Genomic DNA, 11,083 nt, shown 5'->3' with positions numbered 1-11,083 from the left:
GTTGAACGGTTCAACCGTACCTTGAAGACCATGCTCCGTTGCTTTGTGTCTCAGACAGGAAATGATTGGGATGAATGGCTCCCATATTTACTGTTTGCCTACAGAGAAGTTCCACAGGCCTCCACTGGTTTCTCTCCTTTTGAACTTCTTTATGGTCGGCAGGTGAGAGGGCCATTGGACCTGTTGAAGGAGATATGGGAGGAGCCAGTGCCAGAGCAGCAGAGTGTGGCAGCGTATGTCCTCCAGATGAGGCAGAGGCTGGAGGAGATGTCTGAGCTGGCACATCAGAACATGGAGCAGACAAAGGAGGCAGAAGACCTGGTATGACCAGAAGGCCAGGGGAAGAACATTTCAGCCAGGACAAAAAGTGCTTTTGCTACTGCCCACTGATGAGAGCAAGCTTTTGGCCAAGTGGCATGGACCGTACGAGATCCTCAAAAAGGTTGGAGACATCACATATGAGGTCTCTATGCCAGACCGTGGCAAGAAGAAACAGACTTTCCACATCAATTTGCTGAAGGAATACCATGAAAGAGACCAGGTGGCAACCCAGCTGTTTGTCTGAGCAGTGGTTGAAGAGGAAGAGCAGGACAAGCAGTTTTTCCCTGTGGAGTCTAATACTGGGACAGTCGATCTCTCGCACCTGGAGGACCATCAGCAGGACCAGGTGAGGACGCTGTTGGATCCTGACCTGTTCCAGGAGAGGCCGGGACGGACTACACTCGTGATGCACAACATTGTCTTGAAGCTGGATGTATCTCCCCAGAGGAGGAGCTATCGGGTGCCAGAACGCCTGGTCCCAGCATTGAAGGAGGAGTTGGATGTCATGTTGTCACTAGGGGTCATCGAACCATCATCTAGTGACTGGTGTAGCCCAGTGGTCCTGGTGCCCAAGAAGGACGGCAGCATCAGGTTCTGCATTGACTTTCAACAGGTCAACTCTCTGAGCAAGGTGGATCCATACTCAATGCCCAGGATCGATGACCTTGTGGAACGCCTGGGAAAGGCCAAGTACATCTCTACCATTGACCTGTCCAGAGGGTACTGGCAAGTGCCTCTGAGTCCACAGGCAAAAGAGGTAACTGCTTTCCGCACCCCTTTTGGCTTGTACCATTTTAACATGATGCCTTTTGGACTACAAGGAGCACCAGCAAGTTTTCAGAGACTGATGGATAAGGTCCTGAAAGGAACCCATCAGTTTGCGGCCACCTACTTGGATGATGTGTGCATATGGATTAACATCTGGGAAGAACATTGCCACCATCTCAAGCAGGTGTTTGACCGCATCCACGAAGCAGGCCTTACCATCAACCCCAAGAAGTGTTCCCTGGCAAAGCAGGAGGTCCACTATCTGGGGTACATTATTGGAGGTGGGGTCATACGCCCTTGAGTGGAGAAGGTCGACGCCATCCAGAGCTGTACGCCGCCCACCACAAAAAAGAAGGTGAGAGCTTTTTTGGGTTTAGTGGGATGGTATTGACGATTTATTCCTGACTTTTCTGCACGCTCCTCTCCCCATTTGAGCTCACCAGAGCAGTAGCACCGAATAGAGTGGTCTGGACTGAGCAGTGCAAGGTGGCATTCCAGGACCTCAAGGGGGCAGTCTGCGGTGACTCTGTTTTGAAGAGCCCAGATTTCACTAAGCCGTTCATAGTCCAGACAGATGCATCTGGAGTGGGCCTGGGTGCAGTCCTGCTACAGGAGAAAGATGGAGAGTGGAGGCCGGTTGCATTCATCAGCAGCAAGCTCTTCGACCGAGAGAGGAGATATGCTGCTGTTGAGTTGGAGGCCCTAGCCATCAAGTGGGCCCTTGACTCTCTCCGCTATTACCTCCTGGGCAGGCCATTCAAGTTGGAGACAGATCACAGAGCTCTCCAGTGGTTGGAGAGGATGAGGGACACCAACTCCCGGGTCACCAGGTGGTACCTCTCTCTCCAGCCCTATGACTTCACAGTGGAGTATTGCCCTGGTGCTGCTAACAGGGTGGCAGACTTCCTGTCCCGCATCCCTGAGGATGAGGGGTAGGAGTATCCATGAGTACACCCTGTCTGGAGGGTCATCTCTTTCCTGGGATGACAGGCGTCGTTTGCAGAGGAGGGAGGAAATGTAACGGTGCGGCAGCCCGTTACCCTTTTAATCTGGTTTTAGCATTACACTTGCACATTGACGCTAATAAGCACCACACCGATACAGTTTCAAGCACAGCTCTTTTATTCTCTTTTATCCCACACCGTGAAATGAGAGTATGCAGCTGGCAGTCACAGAAGCACGGCATCTGCAACACACAAGCACAACGAACTTTTATCAATAGCTTTTCTTGGAAGCAGGAGTTGCCAACTGCATTTTAAGGACTATGGACACAACTTTTAAACATTTTACATTTGGCAAAACAATAACTAGTGAGCTACCAAACAAAAGCGCTCAATCTTACCTGTTGCAGTGTTTCCTCCACTTCCAGATTCGCGAGTGCTGAAAGATCCGACAGGTCTCGAAGGACAATTATAGTTTTAGAGACTTTTCGTCATAAGCGGGCATGTTCTACTGGGTGTTGGGAAAAGGGGTGTTTTAGTGTTTTAACAAGTGTATGTGTTTTATAGCGTTTGTGGTGTCAATATTTTACAAGCAGAATATTTATAATATATGTGCAGAGTATTTATATATATTTTAGTACTGCTTGTAAGCATGTTCAAGTTAATTGATTTTGCATAGGTTTTGGTTGAAGCCATGGGCTTGAAAACCCATGGCCAACCACTTGGCAGTTGAGTTGGTTTTGAGGTGAGCTATAGTGAGCACCTGATTATAACCAGAGAGAGAAATTGCACGTTTTATATTCTGATATTGCTTTTTACTATTGAATTTATTTTTTGATTCTTGAGAAGTTTAGTTTGTAGTTTGACTAGTTCATTTCCTGATTGATTATATTTGTTTGGAGGTTTTTTTTTCCTTTTTTCCTCTGGATATTTGCTGCTGTGAAGGAAAATAAACATCTTCAATGTGACATCCTCTTGCTGTCCTGTCTTCCAGGCCGTAAGGCCAGCCTGACTACAACGCCATTCCAAGATATTTAAATGTTTCATTGTCCTGCTGGAATGTGAACCTTCATCCCAGTCTCAAACCACTGGCTGACTCAAAAAGGTTTTCTTCCAGAATTGCCCTGTATTTAGTGCCATCCATCTTTCCTTCAATCTTGATTAGCTTTCCTGTCCCTGCAGGTGAAAAACATCCCCAAAAGCATGATGCTGCCACCACCATGGTTCACTGTAGGGTGATGGGAAGTGTTGGGTTTGCGCCACACATGGCATTTCCCATGATGGCCAAAAAGTTCAATTTTCATCTCACCTGACCAGATAATCTTCTTCCATGTGTTTGGGGAGTCTGCCACATGCTGTTGGGCAAACTCCAAACATGTTTTCTTTTTTTCTTTAAGCAGTGGCTTTTTTCTGGCCACTCTTCCATAAAACCCCGCTCTGTGGGGTGTACGACTTAGGCTACGTTTACATTAGACCGTATCTGTCTTGTTTTCTTCGCGGATGCACTGTCCGTTTACATTAAACCGCCTGGAAACGCCGGGAAACGGGAATCCGTCAGCGTCCACGTATTCAATCCAGATCGTGTCAGCTCCGGTGCTGTGTAAACATTCAGAATACGCGGATACGCTGTGCTGAGCTCTAGCTGGCGTCTCATTGGACAACGTCACTGTGACATCCACCTTCCTGATTCGCTGGCGTTGGTCATGTGATGCGACTGCTGAAAAACGGTGCAGACTTCCGCCTTGTATCACCTTTCATTAAAGAGTATAAAAGTATGAAAATACTGCAAATACTGATGCAAATACTGCCCATTGTGTAGTTATGATTGTCTTTAGGCTTGCCATCCTTCCACTTGCAAGTGGTAAGTGATATGCACTGGGATCACACACACAGCGGCTCAGTCCCGAATCGTGGCTCGTGCACTTCACTCGCATGCTCTGTGAGCTGCGCAGGGCCGGAGTGCGCACCCTCCAGAGGGCACTCGCTGTTCAGGGCGGAGTGATTTGGAGCGCAGGATGCCTGCGGAGCCGAGCGTATCCGTGTATTGGTATTGCTGTGTGCACGCAAATCGTGTATTGGTGTTGCTGTGTGCACACTAATCGTTTTAAAAACGTTAATCTGATGATCCGCTGATACGGTCTAATGTAAACATGGGCTTAAAGTGGTCTTATGGACAGATCCTCCCATCTCTGCTGTGGATCTTTGCAGCTCTTTCAGTGTTATCTTTGGTGTCTTTGTTGCATCTCTGATTTAATGCCCTCCTTGCCCGGTCTGTGAGTTTTGGTAAGTGGTCTTCTCTTGTCAGGTTTGTAGTGGTGCCATGTTCTTTCCATTTTGCTATAATGGATTTAATGGTGCTCCCTGAGATATTCAAAGTTTGGAATATTTCTTATAACCCAACCCTGATCTATACTTCTCCACGACTTTGTCTCTGACCTGTTTGGAGGCTCCTTGGTTTTCATGTTGTTTGCTTAGTAGTGTAGCAGAGTCAGGGTCCTTCCAGAACAGGTTGATTTATACAGACATCATGTGACAGATCATGTGACACTTCGATTGCACACAGGTGGATCTTAATCAGCTAATTATGTGACTTATGAAGTGAATTAGTTGGACCAGCTCTTATTTTGGGGTTTCATACGAAAGGGGGTGAATACCTATGCACACTCCAGATTTCTGGTTTCTTTTTTTTCTTCAACTTATTGTGTCACAATAAACTATGAGCATCTTTAAAGTGGTAGGCATGCTGTGTAAATCAAATGGTGCTAAACCCCCCCCCAAAAAAAAAAAAAATCCATTTTAATTCCAGCTTGTAATGCGACAAAACAGGACAAACACCAAGGGAGATGAATACTTTTGCAAGACACTGTACATGTTTTTTTTTTAAGAAATGAGAAGCTACTCTGCAACAGTTAGGGTTAAAAGAATTGTTGGAGTAATTATCCAAACAAAAGCTCTTGTGTATTTACTTATTTAAATCAAAATAGGATGAGGATGGGTTCCCTTTTGAGTCTGGTTCCTCTCAAGGTTTCTTCCTCATGTTGTCTGCAAGAGTTTTTCCTTGCCCCCATCACCTCAGGCTTGCTCATCAGGGATAAATACATTTACCAGGGATAAAATTAGCTTGTATTTAAAGCCTTTCATTTTCTGTAAAGTTGCTTTGTAACAAATGTCTGTTGTTAAAAGTGCTATACAAATAATCTTGACTTGAAAGTGCAATTTTTTTTTGGGCCATATAGTGCATTTGCTGTACCTAAGACAGAGTATCTGAGAATATTTTCTTTACATATAACTTAAAGGGGAACAGAGGGCAATATAGAGTAAATATAACAATAAAACACACATTGATGAACCTTATTCAAGACTTACAAAAGTTTTTTTGTTCTAAGGTTGGAAAGTTAGTGTTTTGAAAGTAGCTCGAGCAAACTATTTCCGCAGTTTGAACAGCCCGCCATGATATTAATTTTATCCAATCAGAATGCACGTTCATTTTCTCTGCGTAACACTCATGACGTATGTATGTGCCCAGTTGTGTTGGCTCATTGAGGTTGGGAATAGCACGTGTGAAATACCTGTTTCTGCCTCTTGCGACGATTTCGCAAGTCCACGGGTGGCGCCTATCTCATTGCAGCAACTAAATTCTGCTGGACTCGTGAGCAACTCCACGTTACATTTTCCACACGAGCACCACGCTGTGTCACCTGCACGCAGACGCTCTGCCCCACGCTCGCCATGCCCATGGTCAGCATCAGTCTCATCCTCGCCGTCATCCGAGCTTTCTTCTCTTATTTCATCACCGGAGTCGAGAGTACCTCTCCTAGGTTCAAACTGGTACCCTTCTAAGCCATAGCCTGCTTGCAGTGTGTCTTGCGGGATCTCTTCGTATGATTCGACAGAGCTGTCGCTTTCACTTGATGCGCCCGACGCCATGATTACACGCTTATCTCCTCTATTTCGGAGAGTTCCGCTAGTGCAGTGGGTAGCGCTGACGTCACAGTCTTTTAAAAATGGCGACTCTTGTGCGGTTTAGCGTATAAAGTATTATATTTACAATTACCAAGATATTTCGTTGTTTTCTAGTACATAAATTTGATAGAATACTTAAGAATACGTTACTTTGTCACATCAGCAACCGTATATATTATGTTTTGTACCCCTTTAAGCAGGCGGCACGGTGGTGTAGTGGTTAGCGCTGTCGCCTCACAGCAAGAAGGTCCGGGTTCGAGCCCTGTGGCCGGCGAGGGCCTTTCTGTGCGGAGTTTGCATGTTCTCCCCGTGTCCGCGTGGGTTTCCTCCGGGTGCTCCGGTTTCCCCCACAGTCCAAAGACATGCAGGTTAGGTTAACTGGTGACTCTAAATTGACCGTAGGTGTGAATGTGAGTGTGAATGGTTGTCTGTGTCTGTCAGCCCTGTGATGACCTGGCGACTTGTCCAGGGTGTACCCCGCCTCTCGCCCGTAGTCAGCTGGGATAGGCTCCAGCTTGCCTGCAACCCTGTAGAACAGGATAAAGCGGCTAGAGATAATGAGATGAGAACTTAAGTAGGGGGTGGCACGGTGGTGTAGTGGTTAGCACTGTTGCCTCACAGCAAGAAGGTCCTGGCAGGCCTGGAATTTCATCATTTTAAGGGCAAGGCCACTTGGCCTTTTGTGCTGTCAATTTTTTGAGGGCACCGAGGCCATAAAATAAAACAATGATTTTAAGTTCACGTCTATAATGAATTTAATTTAAGCACTAATGACTCTCCTGAAGAAGATTGGAGTCTCAGTTGAAACTATCAAGCAGGTAAAGAAACATCTCCTACACTATTATGTCTGAAGATAAAATATTGAACACATCTAAACTTATCAATCCATCACTCACTTCAAAAATTGTAAAACTTATTAAACCTATATCCTCCCATAATTTTTGTTCAATTGACACCGAATGTGCAAGAGCATCTTCAGACTGTACTACTACGCAGATTTTTGATTAATCAAAATTGAGCCTGGAGTTCATCAAAATGTTTGACTGTAAATGGAACATATACTAGCATGCAGGCTACTGATTAACCCATAAGAGCCCAGACCGATTTCTCAATCAAGGAAAATTATTGAGGAAATAAAATGAACTAAATAGACGACAAAGAAAACATTTCTGACCTTTTATTTTTTAAAATAGCACTTTCATGTCTCAAGATCTGAAATATTAAATTGCAAATTTGCAGAACACTGCAACACTATTACACTGTTAACCCGAAATTTCATTCTCTGCAAACAGTTTGAGTGAATACCACTTTTAAAGATTAGTTTTATTGCATTACTTAAACAGTATGAGTATATGAAGAGTATATGAGACAGTCATTGGGTGTACTCATTTTTGTAATTTAAACAAACTTTAACTATCATGTTTTACCTCAGGCCACAGTGCTGCCCTGTTGTGATTGGCTCAAAACAAGTCTGTGCTTGTCCGTTGACGGCTATAGAGGAAGTTGCGCCATTTTCTAATTTACACAGAGCAATTTAAGGTCTTTGCACTTTTGACAGCAAGCTAATTAGCATTTGTTCCCGGCTACAGTCGGTACTCGGTGCGTTAAAAGTAGGTCAACGTTGTAACGACATAACGTTACTGTACAAGCAATGCTTATTTAACGGTAACAAACTTAAGCCCTATATGTTGAAATTCCCCTCTTATTCGTTCGTTAATTTATCACACAGTCTTACCTCAGTCAACTTCTTCCCTCCTTCTGTGAAAATTCAACATCTCAGATGCGGACACAAGTGGGCGGGGGATGCGTTTGATTAAGTCTCCTGGTTGGCTGGTGATAGATTGGTGTCATTATAGCACGTCGGAGCGGTTCATGCCAGGCTTGAGTCCGATCCACCACTGATGAGTTGCCCAATAAGAATCCAGAATGTCATCACAGGGTGTCTACAGGTTTGTCCAAGTTAAATTTAAGACTTTAAGACTTTTTAAGACCATGTTCCAAAAAAAATTAAGACCAAATCTAAAGTCACGCAAAAACGTACTCTTTTGGAAAAAAAAAAACTATATAATTTAATGTAACTTATTGTTCTTGTAAACATTCACCAGAAAACACTATTCTAGTAGAAGTACTTCATTTCTTTTCCTTGACAGGCATTCACACACTCAGAACACAATATAAGGATCGGATAAACTTGTAACTATGTGACAATCAGAATGCAGTCACAATGTTTGAATCCAAGGCCATCCTTAAAAAAAAATCCGTTTCCTGTCCACCGGGTGAGCAAAAAAAATTTTCAGTAGGGAGGGAGGGATTTTTTTTTTAATGGCTGGATAAGAAAATCGCAATGCTGTGTTTGCTTTTTCTTTCAGTACTTTTTTATTACAAAAGCAGACACATTTAATAAAATGACAGTTTAATCAACTGAAACTTGTACAAAAACTTTAAGTTAGCATTTTAAATGCTGACTGTAACATTTGCAAAACTTTTACAAAAGGTACTTAAAATGTCCGACACACGGACTTTTTGTAGTTCTAAATCGACCGTTAGGCCTAATTCGGATGAAATTACACTATTAAAATGATCACTGAATGATTTGTTTTTCTGAATCTTTACTATTTTGTTGTTTGCTAGAATACCATTTTGCGATTTCACACTTAAGCAAATGTTTGAAAACTCCGGATCTCCTTCCTTCATGGTGGCTGACGTTTTTTTGTGCCACACGGCGCATGCGCAGAGCTGATTCGACAGGGCTTTCCACAAGCGCCGGCTGCCGGCCATACAGCCGACTACACAATTAAGTCCAGCCGGCTACTTTAATGACTATTATTTTTGTAGCCCACAGGCTCTAAATATTAATTTTTGATTTTAATAAAATTAAATGTTTATCTAACGGACTGACAATAATGTCAAACTGAACCGCACTCATTTAAGTTGTGATTCGCGCTGTTTGTACCGATAATAACCACAAATTCCCCGCTGACTTCGTTGATCAAGGGAGAGTAACTCATCCGCGGCCCCGACATGCGGTGTGCGCGCACTCGGCAGAGGCAGTAGTGTGTCAGGGCCGTCGGAGGCGACATCAGAGGGAACAGAAGCAGAGATGACGCTTATTTTGTCTCCGGTAAACCGGTCTTCTCTCGTTCAATTACGTGCTGGCATCAAAAGACACCGTTGGCTGTAAATGAACCCAAACTGAGTGGTTGGAGTGTATTTGCATACACAAATGGAGAAATGTTCGCTGAGTGTTTGTGTAGCCCCACTGCAGACCGTTGTCGTTGTTAATTCATAGCATGCTTAGCTGCATGAATGTGTCATGCACCGAAAATAAGAGATTTACAAGCCAGGAACGCAAAAAAAAAGAAAAAAAAAAAGCCAGGAACGCCTCATGATGCAATACGCAAGAAAAGAAAGAGGATTTACTGCCATTTTACTTTCTATTTGAGTAAAGTGAATAAATAAATGGTCTGTGGAAAATACATTTAATCCTGGGAACTGCGTGCACAGGAGTTTATTATTAGTGATGCAGTGCTATGCATTGCAAACTATTGACTCCCGTATAGGGAGCAAAGCACAGCAAACTCTTGTTCTTCCGTTTTTCATCTTCTGTACAAATTTCGATTTTGAATGACCCAATAACCGTACATCGCACACAAACAATACATAAAAACGTGCGGCTCGATCGGACTCGCTATGCTATTACTTTGTTCAGCATTCTACGATTTTTTTCACGACATAGTCGCAAAAAAAAAACCACACAAAATTTCCCATTCATTTTCTATGGAATTAATTGAAAAAATCGCACATTTTCAATGTTTTTCAAACATCCGCTGCTCTGGCATGCTTTCACCTAGAGACATGATTCAAACTTTAAAACGGAGACAAAATTCTCCTGTGTGGATCTGGCATTCAACTTTTTTCCTAGGTTCTATACTTTTTGATCAGTCACAGATCAAACACCATGTGCGTACCTGGAGAAATTCAGGCTTTATAATGGGTGTCTATTGCGTTACACACCAGTGGAGCTCAGGAGTTTAGAGTGTAGAGAGCTTGAAAAAAAAAAAAGGTCTAACTTTCTCATTTAAACTGTGTTTTCAGCCACAATTTTCACTCTACACACAATTTTCTCAAAAGTAGTAGCCACACTTGTCTTGATTCACACAATGTGTCTCCCTGAGCGATAGGCTTTACAGTTTTTGAATGAGAAGCCTGAAAGTAAGGAGAGGACAGGCGCACTGCCCCACAGACTCCCATTATAAACCTGGCAGTGCTTTGACTGCAAAATCAGAAAAGTCACTTGTTTTTAACTCGCTCTATTGTCCACATTTTTTACACTAGGGACAAAAAAACTTACATCAATGTGTTCATGGGAGCCTTTTAGCACTCAATGTGAAATAATTTTTTTTTTAATAGCTCCTTTCGTTTCTGTGTAAATCAGCGTTGTTCGAGGAGAGGAAACTCTGAGAAAAAGTCGCTCTTTGCTTGTCATATTGTGTCTCTTCCCTGCACCTGAGCACCGTTACCAAGGCGACAAGCTCCACTCAGGGAGCAGAGAGGGGCGGGGCTGCTCTCTCTCTCTCAAACGATAGGACTTACACAACAGATCAGGCACTGAGTGGTTGTCAAGCACGCGTGTGTCTAGCAACCGGTGGATTCGGAGCCTGCGCGGTATAACTGTGAGCATCAAAAACGATTAAACGTTTTCCCCATCCAAAGTGTACCACATTTTAACGATATGACTGAGTAAAATCTCCATAAATTTAAGATTGAAAATTTAAGACCACGGGGTTTGAAATTTAAGACAATTTAAGACTTTTTAATGCCCTTATTTTAGAAAAATTAAATTTAAGACTTTTTAGGGACCCGCAACCACCCTGCATCAAAAGACATATTTTTTTCTCAATAGACGCAGGTGATGTTAAAGCCTATTGGCAGTCACGAGGCAGACTACAAAACCGCAGGGCATCAAGGCCACTGTGGCCTTATGGCAGATATTTTTTTCCCAAGGGCACAAGGCCAAAATGAGAGAAATTCTTGCCCTGGGTTCGAGCCCAGTGGCTGACGAGGGCCTTTCTGTGTGGAGTTTGCATGTT

The sequence above is a fragment of the Neoarius graeffei genome, chromosome 3, assembly GCF_027579695.1.
Source record: "Neoarius graeffei isolate fNeoGra1 chromosome 3, fNeoGra1.pri, whole genome shotgun sequence".
In the NCBI taxonomy this organism is placed as follows: domain Eukaryota; kingdom Metazoa; phylum Chordata; class Actinopteri; order Siluriformes; family Ariidae; genus Neoarius; species Neoarius graeffei.
The sequence above is the reverse complement of the archived record's forward strand: the minus strand, read 5'-3'. Positions refer to the sequence as shown.